This window comes from Panthera pardus, unplaced genomic scaffold (genome assembly GCF_024362965.1).
Source record: "Panthera pardus isolate Hobbes unplaced genomic scaffold, ASM2436296v1 HiC_scaffold_27, whole genome shotgun sequence".
Taxonomy (NCBI): Eukaryota; Metazoa; Chordata; class Mammalia; order Carnivora; family Felidae; genus Panthera; species Panthera pardus.
Window position 1 is genome coordinate 123,320,172 of NW_026526843.1, and position 12,933 is coordinate 123,333,104.

General features: G+C 43.2%; 1 long non-coding RNA gene across 5 annotated transcripts in view; it reads left to right on the plus strand.

Annotated features, from left to right (window-relative positions):
* The window catches only part of LOC109248269 (uncharacterized), a 411,435-nt gene that overhangs the window by 294,255 nt on the left and 104,247 nt on the right, over positions 1-12,933 (plus strand). For all 5 annotated transcript variants that reach the window (XR_008418365.1, XR_008418363.1, XR_008418362.1 and 2 more), the window contains one exon: positions 11,517-11,741. This is a non-coding gene — a long non-coding RNA (uncharacterized LOC109248269). The remainder of the gene's footprint in view (positions 1-11,516; positions 11,742-12,933) is intronic.

Here is a 12,933-nt window from a genome sequence, read left to right on the forward strand (position 1 = left end):
GTTCATTTCTTTTGTTTCTTAAATTCCACATATAAGTGAAATCACATGGTATTTGCCTTTCTCTGACTGACTTTATTTTGCTTAGCACCTAATAATAAATTTTGAACTTTGGGGAAATAGCGATCTTCATATTTTCTGACATCGCCAAAGTTGTGTCAGTCCTGATTGTTGGTAGCGCCTAGAATGGACACTGTATGTTTGTATTTCTGTTAGAATGCTAAATTTGAAAGACAGACCTGTGATTTGTATGCTTCTTTTCATTGTCTTAAAGATGATATAACGGGGCACCTGGCTGGGTCACGCGGGAGGTCATGTGACTCTTGATCTCGGGATCATGAGTTCGAGCCCCACGTTGGGCGAGGAGCCTACCAAAAAATATTTAAAAAAAGAAATGATCTTCAACATGCAACCTGCAACCTTTATGCTACCACTACTGTCTACAGGAAAAAGATGTTCCAGAAACCCAGAAATGTCCATGTCCACATCTTCTGTGTGCAGCCCTTCCTTCGGGCAGCCACATGTCCCCTGACCTTCCCCGGGAGCTGTGTGGCAAGCAGTTCCTTGCAGGTTTCATTCACTCTTCCCGGACAGCACCTCCCTTCAGGGGTACAGTGCTCACCCCAGGTACGTTCCCAGGGACCTTCTCCACTTGTGCTTTGTAGGACCCCGGGAGACCTCTGGGCATGCTTGCTCGTCCAGAAACAAAGATTGCCACCATGGGGCAGTCTGATGTCCATAGTATCCTTCCGTTTTCCCTCCTTCCCTCTCTTCTCCTCCTCCTCTCCCTTTCTCTCTGTGTCCATCTCTCTCTCTCCCCCTCTCTCTATAATCTGTTATATAATCTGTCATCTATCTTATCTGTCATCTACCATGAAACATGATAGAGACACAAACTTCTCAAAAGTTATTTTATTTTTGAAAAGATTATTTATGTTTAGAGGGAGAACGCTGGCGGGGCAGGGGCAGAGAGAGAGGGAGAGAGAATCCCAAGCAGGTTCCGCATTGTCAGCACAGAGGCCGATGTGGGGCTCAAAGTCACAAACTTTGAGGTCATGACCTGAGCTGAAACCAAGAGTTGGGTGCTTAACCGACTGAGCCAGCCAGGTGCCCCTAAAGAGTCATTTTAAAGGACTGTTTGTGTATTAAAAGCAATTTTATCTGAATGAGAAAAAAGCAGATGATTTGTCATCAATGATTCTAGTTTGTTAGAGACCAGGTGTTATGGACTGAATGTTTATGCCACCCTCCCCCAAATTCGTATGTTGAAACCTAACCCTCAAGATGATGGTATTTGGGGGTGGGGTCTCTGGGAGGTGATCGGATCATGAAGGAGAAGCCCCCATGAATGAGATCAGTGCCATTCTAAAGGAGACTCCAGAGAGCTCTGTTCCCTTCCACCATCTTGAGGACACAGTAGGAACACGCCCCCCCCCCCACCCAGACACAAGCATGGTGGCCTCCTTATCTCAAACTTACAGCCTCCAGAACCAGTGATGCAAGTGCCCTGTTGTTTATAAGCCACCCCTAAACTAAGACCCCAGGTTTGTATCTATTTAAAGAAAGATAACATGCTAATTATGATCAGAAAATGTCAGTCCAGGGGCAGAAGGCACATGGCAGGACCTCTTTAAGATGGAAGTTTGAATATAGATGTGCTAAACTTAACCTGTTGTTTAAAGAAACCAGCACAAACGAAGCAGAACCACAAATGGTACCCTCTCTTGCCCCCCACCCCCTCACTCTGGAAGGCTGCTCCCTGGCATTAGTGAGCTGTGGACACTCTTCTGGATCCCCTCAGCCAAACCCAACCCTCTGCTGTTTTCATAACAACAGTGCTATGGCCTTCGTTGCTGCCTGTTTTTCCACAAACCAATGGACACCAGATAAGTTTTTAAATTTGATTTTTCTCCAAACCATGAGCTACGTATTACATGTAGTATACACATGGAGTATCAGCCAAGTCCAACTCAAATTAGATCATCCTTGGCATCTCTTTACATAAAATGTTATGTCTGTATGCTCATCAAAGAATAACATCCAGTTCCATATGATGAGTGTACATTCCTGCCTTAATCATCTCTAGAGCTTTGTCCCTTCCACTTAACAGTGATTGCACAGGCATCTGTGGTGCATGAAGTCATGTACAAAGACACTAGCCAAAAACCTCTTGTGAAAGAGATGTGCGGAAAAGACTTCACATTTGGAACTGGTTCCACCCTACAAACTATTTCTTCAAACTGTGTATTCAACCTAGATGGGGTATCTTTGTTTCGTTTTTAAGTTTGTTTATTTATTTTGAGAGAGAGAGCAAGCGAAAGCACAGGAATGGGGGGTGGGCAGACAGGGAGAGGGAGAGAATCCTAAGCAGGCTTCATGGTCAACACGGAGCCCAACGTGGGGTTCGACCTCACAACAACCATGAGATCATGACCCGAGCCAAAATCAAGAGTCAGATACCTAACCTACTGAGCCACCCAGGCGCCCCTAGATGGGTATCTTTGAAATAGGTCCTATTTCAAAGTGCCTATCAGAAGGTCATAAGCAGCTGTGGGCAGCATCTTGTAATCCCGTCTCTCAGTCACTGTGGACAAACACTAAGGGAAAATGCTGGAGGCTGTCAGGGTTTAAACGTAAATGAGCCTTTGCGTTTATGTGTACATTATTCACTTGATAATGCAGGGCCTGATTCCCATCTCATGAGTCAGGACTTCTTCCATATATATGCACACTAGGTGAGTTGTCTATTTCAAGTGATCTGCTGTGACCCTTCCCAGGCAGGAAAAAGTCATTCTTCTAAGTAAGTTACCAGTCCCCTTTTCAGTACACTTGGGTGTGTTCTCCTGGATTAAATTTTCTTAAGGAAGAACCACTTAAAAAATTAATTTGATCTTAATAGCTCAAAATTATTTTTTCTGTTGGAAGAATCACGACTTTTAGTTTGCTAGATATCACAGGGAAACGAACATCTCTTTTTTTGTAAAGAGGAAATCATTCTAAAGATGAGAGGTTGGTGGTATTTGATCAGTCATGTAGGCAATGGAGTTGATACAACTTCTTACCCTGGAGGCTTTCCCTGTCCACCCCACCTGCAGGCCTGCTGTCATACACACATTGTCACAATGCACACATGTGTGAGCATGATCTTGTCTGTGAAAATATAAATGCACGGTTACTGACAGAGGTCTCACAAACGCTCAGTATAATGCTCAAGTTGGGATTAGGTTTGTGGAAATGCTAAGATGTGTACGCCCAACACAATGTATTCCAGGCAGTTACTGGTTAGTAACATGGGTATGCAGCGCTCATCCATATACTAGGTTTCTTAAAATCAAAAGAGGGGAGGGGTGCCTGGGTGGCTCAGTTACACGTCTGACTTCAGCTTAGGTCATGATCTTGCAGCTCGTGAGTTCAAGCCCCGAGTTGGGCTCTGTGCTGACAGCTCAGAGCCTGGAGCCAGCTTCAATTCTGTGTCTCCCTCTCTCTCTGTTGCTCCACTGCTCGCTCGCTCTCTCTCTCTCTCAATAATAAACACTAAAAAAAGAAAAAAATTTTGAAAAAAGAGGGGAGAAGACTGTACATTGGCTAACAAGAGCAGGCCATGTGTGGAGCAAAAGCCCCTCTCTCTGTCTCAGTCACCAAAACCAGAGAAACTCGTTGTTCATTAGTTAATTGTGTCGTGGTATTCATGAAGATTCAGTCTAGTGCTGGACTGAGTACAGAGTACACATGTAGTTGTCTGGCCTTAGATATGTAAGTTGCTGGGTTTTTTGTTATAATTCTGTAATTATGAAACATCTTTAGGACCCTGCCTGAAGTTATTCTGCATTTAATATTTCACTCTTGTTTGGGGTTTAAATTCTATAAGTTAATTCAGAGTTCAAAGTTTCTAAGACAGATCATTAATTAAAATAGCATAAAATAAGTTGTTTTTAAAATATAAGTATAGATTCATAGATACTCTTTTTCTGTCTCTGATCAGTTGGTCTACACCTGTATCTATATGCATGTATCTATGCACAAAGCAGCCCCTAAAACCAAATACAGTAAAACCTGGGATTGCAAGTAACTTGTTTTGCAAGTGTTCTGTAAGACGAGCACACATTTCTTTTCTTTTTTTTTTTAATTTTATTTTTTATTTGTTAAAATTTACGTCCAAATTAGTTAGCATATAGTGAGACAATGATTTCAGGAGTAGATTCCTTAATACTCCTTACCCATTTAGCCCATCCCCACTCCCACAACCCCTCCGGTAACCCTCCGTTTGTTCTCCATATTTATGAGTCTCTTCTGTTTTGTCCCCCTCCCTGCTTTTGTATTATTTTTGTTTCCCTTCCCTTATGTTCATCTGTTTTGTCTCTTAAACTCCTCATGTGAGTGCAGTCATACGATTTTGGTCTTTCTCTGACTGACTCATTTCACTTAGCACAATACCCTCCAGTTCCATCCACGTAGTTGCAAATGGCAAGATTTCATTCTTTTTAATTGCAGAATAATATTCCATTGTATATATACCACATCTTCTTTATGCATTCATCCATCGATGGACATTTGGGGACAAGCAAACATTTCTAATAAATTTTAACTTGATAAACAGCGATGTCTTGTAATACGAGTAGTACGTGATGCCAAACATCATATGATCACAACACAGCCAATGGTTCTTGCAATTCGCTTTGATATTTAAGTACTTTGGATTCCAAGCATGTTTCCTGAATGAATTATGCTCACAAACCGAGGTTTTACTGTATTGTGTTGCTCATATCTACGTAATTTCAAATGACTTTATTATAAGCAAAACGGAATCGTTTTATTCTCTATAGAAATAGTGGTAGACTCAGAGCTTCCACATAGTATTGACTCCAGAATCTAAGAATAACCAGACCTCGCCTCGATGCACTCATACTGCATGACTTCTCTGCTATCCCTGTATTCTGCCTTGTGTACAACTCCGGACTTGCCAACCTAAGGTAGAACAACACCTCTCCCCCTGCTTAAGTCTTTCAGGGACGTGCCATCATGTGCAGGGTAAATGTCAACCATGTTGGCATTGTGCGAGAAGTCTGGAAAACTGAGAAGAGCCTGTCTCAGTCTCTTGTCTCCAGCAGGACTCCCCCATCCCCCCATCTTCATGTTTTGTCTCCTATCACCTCCACCTGAGGAAGCCAAGAAGGAGATGGAAATCCCAAACACTAGAAGACTCCTGAGACAAGTTAATTAAGCTATTTCCTGTATCTGGAATCTTACTCCATTCTCTTCTTGGCAAGACCCTATAAAATCCAGCTCAAAAGTCACCTGACCTTGTGGGAAGCACCCTTAAACCCAGTTAGTCACTGTTCTCTCTGTCCATAACATTTCATTCATTAACAAGTGAATTTTTGCCACTTTATTTTCACAATACAGCAAGAATTTGGTTTGGACTCAAACTGTATACCTCTGGGTACAGTTCTACTGGTTTTGTGTCAAACTGAAGGGTGTAATTGGTTGGATCATCATGCTGCAGATGGTACAAACTAGAAGAGCAGTAAAGGTTGGCATGGTATTGACCTCTTGTATGAAAGTATTCTCACCATGAAACAAAGCCCAAATATATCATAGTCAGGTTTGAGAGAGCTCTCGTATTTTAACCTAAATGAACCACCTTATATTGCATTCAAGAAAATGGAATACAACCCAAAAAAGTTACATGCTGTGCTATAGGTTTCTTTTTTTTTTCCTAAAAAAAAAAAAGGCTGTAAATATACATCACTGGCAGGACTCCCCCATGGACTAATGCAGTAGGACTTATCAGCAAACTGCCGTATGGGAGTGATTTGAGGGGCAGACAGAACAGTCTCCATAAAAAGTATGTTTTCCTTGTCTGATAAAATCCCACAAACATCTTTGAGTCTTCCTGAGTATATACTTGCCTCTCTGTTAAAATTCCAATATGCGCTATGAGCTTATTAACCACAGAGCCAGAATCCGAAAGTATAGGGGACATTCTGGCTCATTGAGAACAGGACTTTTTTTTACTTTTATTTTAAACCTTGAAGCATTTTTATAAACTGGCGTATTGCATAAAACCCTAACGGAGAGACCTATAAAAACAGAGCTGTTCAATTTCAGTTGGAAGGGCCAGTCCGTCGTATTCACGTAAAGTACTGTATGGGTGGTTCCCCTTCTCCATGATGCATAAAATGGCACCTGCCCTTGGGGTTGATCCTCACCCCTTTGGGTGTTCATGGGAACAACTCTGTGCAACCCTGTGGCTCCCTCATATACAAAAGGGAAAACCACTGACTCCAGACTCACTTCTGTATTTTACCTGAAATGTGAGTAGGTGAATTATGAGACAGGCATTCTTAAACAATCTTGCTATACACATGGATAAAGCAAGATGTGATACAGTACATAAACAGACATAAGTATACCTATACGAAAAATCTCATGGGCGTTTATTAGGAAAAAACGTTTCAAAAGTCTTCTTGGAGGGCGAGAATGAGAAAACAAAAATGTTTTTTGCTTGATTGCATAGAAGATAAGGTGCAGTGGGAAAGCCAGCTGCTTGGACAAGTTGGCCTCATGGAGACACCAGAGAGAAGAGGTATGTCCATGGGTCGGCTAGGATAAAAACAGAATGAATGAGTCATACAATTCTGAACTAACTGAGCAACGCAGAGCAAAAAGCTTTATTTTCCTTTAATATTTCCCTCAGCATGGTACATTGTAGGGTCTTTGTCCTTACCCTTAAACACATCTTGACCAGGGGCGCCTGGGTGGCTCAGTCGGCTAAGTGTCTGACTCTTGATTTTGGCTCAGGTCATGATCTCAAGGTTCATGAGATCGAGCCCCACATCAGGCTCTGCACTGGTAGTGCAGAGCCTGCTTGGGATTCTGTCTCTTCCTCTCTGTCTGTCCCCTGCTCGCTCTGTCTCTCAAAAATAAACTTGAAACACACACACACACACACACACACACACACACACACACACTTGACCCTGTCCTGTTGCTTTCCAGACATTTCCAATTATGAGAAAAAGTCTCATTTTTGTAATCAAGTCCCATTTTCTGGATTGAAAAAAGTCTCAACCAGTTTCAAATTTGGGACCAATACTAGGCTTCCTTCTTTGCCCAGTCTGTAGCTCGGGGACATCCAGAAGAGAAGGGTATGTAGTTTGACTCTTCCCTCTTCTTCTTCTTTCCCCCTTCACCTCTTACAGATTTAGGGCAAGGAAGAAAAGAATTTAAAGAAGGTGGAGAAACTGGCCCACTGAACTAGGCTTGCTCTTTCAGGGTTGTCTTTGCTTTTGTTGGCTGGGGGTCCGAGTTGACTTTGCGGCAGGTGTTTGAGTGTGGAATTCTGGTCTGCTCCAGACTTGCACCGGAGTTCTTGGAGGGACCCATGGGATCCTCAGCCCTGCACAGCCACCTGGTACAAGCAAGGCTTGCCTCCCATTGACCTTTCAAGCTCCCTTCCCAAGTGCCCTCCCCTCCAACAGTCTCCTACTACTGGAGCTCTCTGGGTTTGTATCACTTGAACATATTCACGCAGAACAAAGCCTGGCGCCCTTTCTGATTGTCCAGGTAACGCAAGGAAAAACATATTCTTCTCACCAACTCCACTTGGGCAGTCTCTCTTTGATGTTGGCTACCCCAGACTTCTCCGGCCCTCAGAATTTTCCAGTTCATCAGCAGGCACCACTCGCCGTGTTCATGGTAGACCCTCAAACTCTCAGGGACATAGGCAAGGCTCCCAAGAGCTTTTCAACACATGTGGCCATGCTCAAATGGTAGGAAAAGAAGTCAAGTTCTGAAAGTCAGCAAGCATGCAGCTAAGAAGGAACGTGTCTGTCATTCCTCAACCCCTGGATTTTGGGGGATCACCCTCACATAAGATGAAATATCAGAAGTACTTTGCTCTCTACCTGATGCCATGAGCTGTCTGTTAGGTTGACGACCCGTTATAAGCAAACATTTACTGTTGTAACCAAATTCCCTTGAATTTCCAGTTTCCTTTTTTATGGCTTAGGGGTAGATGATGGGGAAGTTGTCACCGGGTCTGCCGTCCTTATTGTCAGTAATGGAAGAATGTGTCCTTCTTGTGAATGCGGGAGGACTGACTACTGCCCTCAGCCCCATTCAGCTTCCTGCTACAGTGACATGGGCATGCTGCCAAAGACTATTTTTCATGTCAGGCTTTGGGTAAAGGCATTTAACTGTGCATTAACAAACATATTTTTTCACTCTCATTTAATTAATTGGGCCAACTGACTTCACTATGAATTTTAAAATCCAGTTTTTAAAAGCCTTCAGTATGCCACCTTGAAGCATTGGAGTTCACAAAGCTAATAAATTCTTAATTAGGGTAATAAAATCCAACTATGCCCCAACAAAGTAAATTCCTTTTTGAATCTAACATATTAGGTGAGTCTTTTTCAATGGAAACAAAGATGTTCCTGTTTGTCATGCAAAATAAATGAGGATTCCATCCCAAAGTAGCCAGGATGTAGAAGTAGAAACACCTTGGGGTGCCTGGGTGGCTCAGTCCGTTGAGCGACCGACTTCAGCTCAGGTCATGATCTCACGGTTCATGGGTCCTGGCCCCACATCGGGCTCTGTGCTGACAGCTCAGAGCCTGGAGCCTGCTTTGGATTCTGTGTCTCCTTCTCTCTCTGTCCCTCCCCTGCTCGCATACTCTCTCTCTCAAAAATAAATGAACATTAAAAAAAATATTAAACTTTTAAAAGTATTAAATAAAAAAGATTTACAAAAAATAAATTTAACCCATATTGTAAATAGCAAACACTGAAAACTGTGAGATATTAATGAAAGACATTGCACACATAAATAAATGGAAAGATATTCCAGGTTCCTGAATTGGAATGTTAATCCTGTTAAACTGTTCATAGTTCAAAAGCAATCTATAGATTCAATGGAATTTCTATCAAAATTCCAATGGTATTTACTTTACAGAGAGAAAAGCCCTATAACAAAACTGCAACAAATACAAATAGCCTCAGCAATCTTCAAAAAGAGCAAAGCTAGAGGCATCATACTTCCTTGAAATGGAAGAAAAGCGTGCATGTGCAGGAAACCCAGCAACACTGTAGAACATTTGCTTGTTTATTAAAAACCCAAAGGACTGTGGGGTGCCTGGGTGGCTCAGTCAGTTAAGCGTCCGACTTCAGCTCAGGTCATGATCTCACGGTTTGTGAGTTTGAGCCCCGCGTCAGGCTCTGTGCTGTCAGCTCAGAGCCTGGAGCCTGCTTTGGATTCTGTGTCTCCCTCTCTCTCTGCCCCTCCCCAACTCATGCTCTGTCTCTCTCTGACTCAGAAATAAATAAACATTAAAAAAAAGAAGAAGAAGTAGAAACACCTCTTCAAGGCATAGGGAAAGTCATGAACTTTGCCGTGTCTGATCTCGAAACTCTGGTTCTGTACACTCTCCCGGTGGCCAGCATGTCATCAAGAAGCTGGCTTCTCTCGGCCACTCCATGATCTCTTTGATGGTGGCTGCCTCTGGTTGTCCCCAGCCTCAGTTCTCCCAGTACCAGATTTGTAGACAAAGATCTCCTGAACAGGACCCACCGCCTGAGAGCCACCAGGAATCTGTTGTTTGCACAACAGCCTTTAAACTTCTACATAGAGGACACTCACATTTTCTACTGCTTCTGTCAGAAGCCACTGTGTCCCAAAAGTGGCAGAACTACCTCCGAGAGAACAGTGCAGTGAAAGACTCCGATCCCCATGCATGGACACCTGAGCATGAAATTCTAGGCATATTGTCAGAGACAGATTTGGAGAGAGCTTTCCTGAGGCCGCAGGGACCGCCCAAACCCATCACAGAATGGAATCTGCATCTTTCTTTGTAGTCCTCTGCTCCCAGATGTACCATTTGGATTCTTTTTCCCCTGTGTGCCCTTAGGTGTTTTCTTTTCTTTTGTTTTGTTTCTTAATCTGACTCTGATTATTAAGTTTGTTGATACGCAACAGTGTGCAATTTTCTTCTGTGCATAGGATTACTTGTTTACTTTGGGACAAAGAAGCTTATTTTTTTGGTGGCTTGAAAGGCTCCCAAGAACAGAATGGGTTGACTATGGTTCATTGCTCACATCTCCCTGCTGCAAGAGGAAAGGAGAGATGAGTTCAAGACCGTAGCTACGTACAGATATTATCACTTCACACAGGGCTCCTGTCGTACGTATGGTTCTTTAAAACAGAACTCCTCTCCTTACAGTGTGAAATGGTTCTCTGACACAGAAGTTCCTCTGTGTGAACGCGGCAAAGTGTCCAAGATCCAGGAAACACAACACTGTAGTGTGGCTGTTGCTGAGTCCCTATGCACTGTTTGCATAATTATCATACATCGTCTTATCTGTCCCATTGTCCCAGTAGAGAAATCACTCTTATTTGCTTCTTGGCCTCTTGGTTGCAACAACAGCTTATAACACCTGAACTGTGTTTCATAAGCTGATTCTTGTCGAAACCTCCCATGAAACTTCATCCCAGGGAATCAGTTTTTGAATTAGGAAGCTTTGTCAGAGTGTGGAAAAGTAAACCTTTCCTAATGGAGACCCCTGTTCACAAAGGAGCCTCTGAATCTCGTTAGAGAATTTCTCCTGGAATAAGATGAATCATAGGAAGATGATTTGCATGTGTTTCTGTGTCTTGATTATTTATTTCATATTAACCTCTATGTGTTTGGTATTTCTGGAAGTAAAGGCCAGAAAAAGTGTAATTTTAAGGAGATATAATTGTTATGGACAGGCGGAAGGGATACAGACATTTTCTTTAGAGAAAAAGACATTTTAGTTCTGAGTAAAAAGTGATTCTCCTTTTTCTGATGGAAAAGAGAAAAGAAAGGGAGCATACACAGAACAGCCAAATTGCTGTCACCCACCTCAACATTGGAGAATGCCTCCCGGGATTGTGAGTGAGGTCGCCCCAGAGCAGCAAGTTCTGTGCGACATACAACAGAGGGAAACACTTGGCGGGCCCTGAATATGGTCTCTTCAGAGTCCTCATAAATCAAACCAGATTTGCCTAAGATTGGGCATGGGAGAGGCCATGCTCAGACAAACCTACTTGCCAGTGCATTTTGTAGAATCGAATCCCTGCAGCTTGAACATGCTCTTAAATGTAAACGTTGGATGAGACAGAACCTGCTTTATGTTGTTCTAATTAGCAACCTGCCAAGCTTGATTGTTGATGGGATAAATGGGTCATCAACGTTTCATTGAAGTTTTTCATTTTTTAACGAGCAGCGGTTGGGGTGTGTGTGTATGTGTGTGTGTATGTGTTACTGTTACTTTGGTTTTTACTTCTTCAATATTTCTGGCGAAGGGTGTTGCCTCCAAATTGCAAATGGTTCCCATCAGCAGATTCTCTGCTGATTTGAGAAGTGTTCTTCCGAGGGACCGTTTAAAGAGGTAAACTTCCATTTGAAGGAAAAGACTCTTGCACAAATCTTGGTCCTTAACCGAAAACCGAATAGGCGTAAACGGCTGCTAAATCTTTTTCCTTTTGCTATTTTTCAGGTATCCTGGCATCGGCAGAGTTCTCTTCCCCTCGTCTTTGGAAAGTTTCGCAAGCTGGGCCCCTCCTGTGTGTAGCCAACAATGATGTTTTGTGTCTTCATCCCGTTTGAAGGGCCTGGCACACAAACAGCCCAGCCTATTCATTCCTAGAGCAATTTTACATATGCAAGACCGAAGCCAAGATTAATGTCTTCATCCTCGACGTGCTCATTCAGACACGTTCTGGTAAGTGCAAACACTGGGATCTTTCACACGAGAAGTGGGGTTCCTGATCGATACGTCTGGCCTTGCTCACATAGCCACCTCTTTGTTGCAACTCAATCATCCAAATGGATAGTTAATAGAAGGACATTTGTTTTGTCCATCTGGAGTTCCTCCAGTGGGACAGAGATGGCGTCACCTGCCCGGGGGGTCATGTTGGCTCCCTACTGGGGCAGGGGTAGTGCCAAGCTCGAGAGAATCCCCCACATTGACTCCCCGACTCCCCAGCCAGCAGCCTCAGACCAGCGTCTCATTGGAAAGGGAACTCTAGACCTCTGCATTTTCACCGGCCAGACACTCTGAATACACTCTGTGTCCTCAGCCCTGGCACTTCTTCATAGAGCTCTTTGAGCGTTTGAATGGAGGTGCTGGAGAAGTGCCCTTTCATTTGCCGCGAACACGAAGGTCATGCAAATGCGTGTCACCAGAGGTGTGCAGGTGGGACCAGACGTAGTGGGCGACACGGCAGGGGGGACCGGACACACACCAGGTAGGGATGAAGAGCTGCATTCAGTCCAGCAGGCGAGAGGTGGCTTGGAGACACGGGCAGGAGGTGTGCCAATGACAGGGTCGCCTTCTGGGTGTCCCCGCGGAGACACGGTCACACAGGGGAACCAATAAAGAGCCCGAGTGGGTTAGAGTTGCCATGCCACTGATTTTGCACAGAGCTGTTTGTAAAGGGACCGGTGACTCGCCCCAGCTTCTGTGGCCCCACAGTGAAAAACATAAAAGTCATATCCGATGCCTGACACAGACTTAGCAGGATTTCTTTCTTTCCCATTTATTTTATGGTGATTTCCTAATTTTTACATTTCAACCTTCCCTTCTTCCAACAACACGGCAACCTCTATTCTACTTCAATTGTACTTTATTATTTAAAGTCATGGTTTGAACTCAGGATAGTCTGACCCTGATCCCATTCTCGGGATCTGGTTCACCTAAAGATATAAATAGTCAGTTATCCGACTTTTTTACTTTGGGATCCTGTTTGAAATAACTTTTTCTCCAAAACAATTATCAGAAACTTTAACGTACATCTATCCTGATGGTTTCATGCTTTATATATATATATATATATATATATATATATATATATATATATATATATATATCCTGACGGTTTAATAATATATTAAACAAAATACTGGGAAATTCT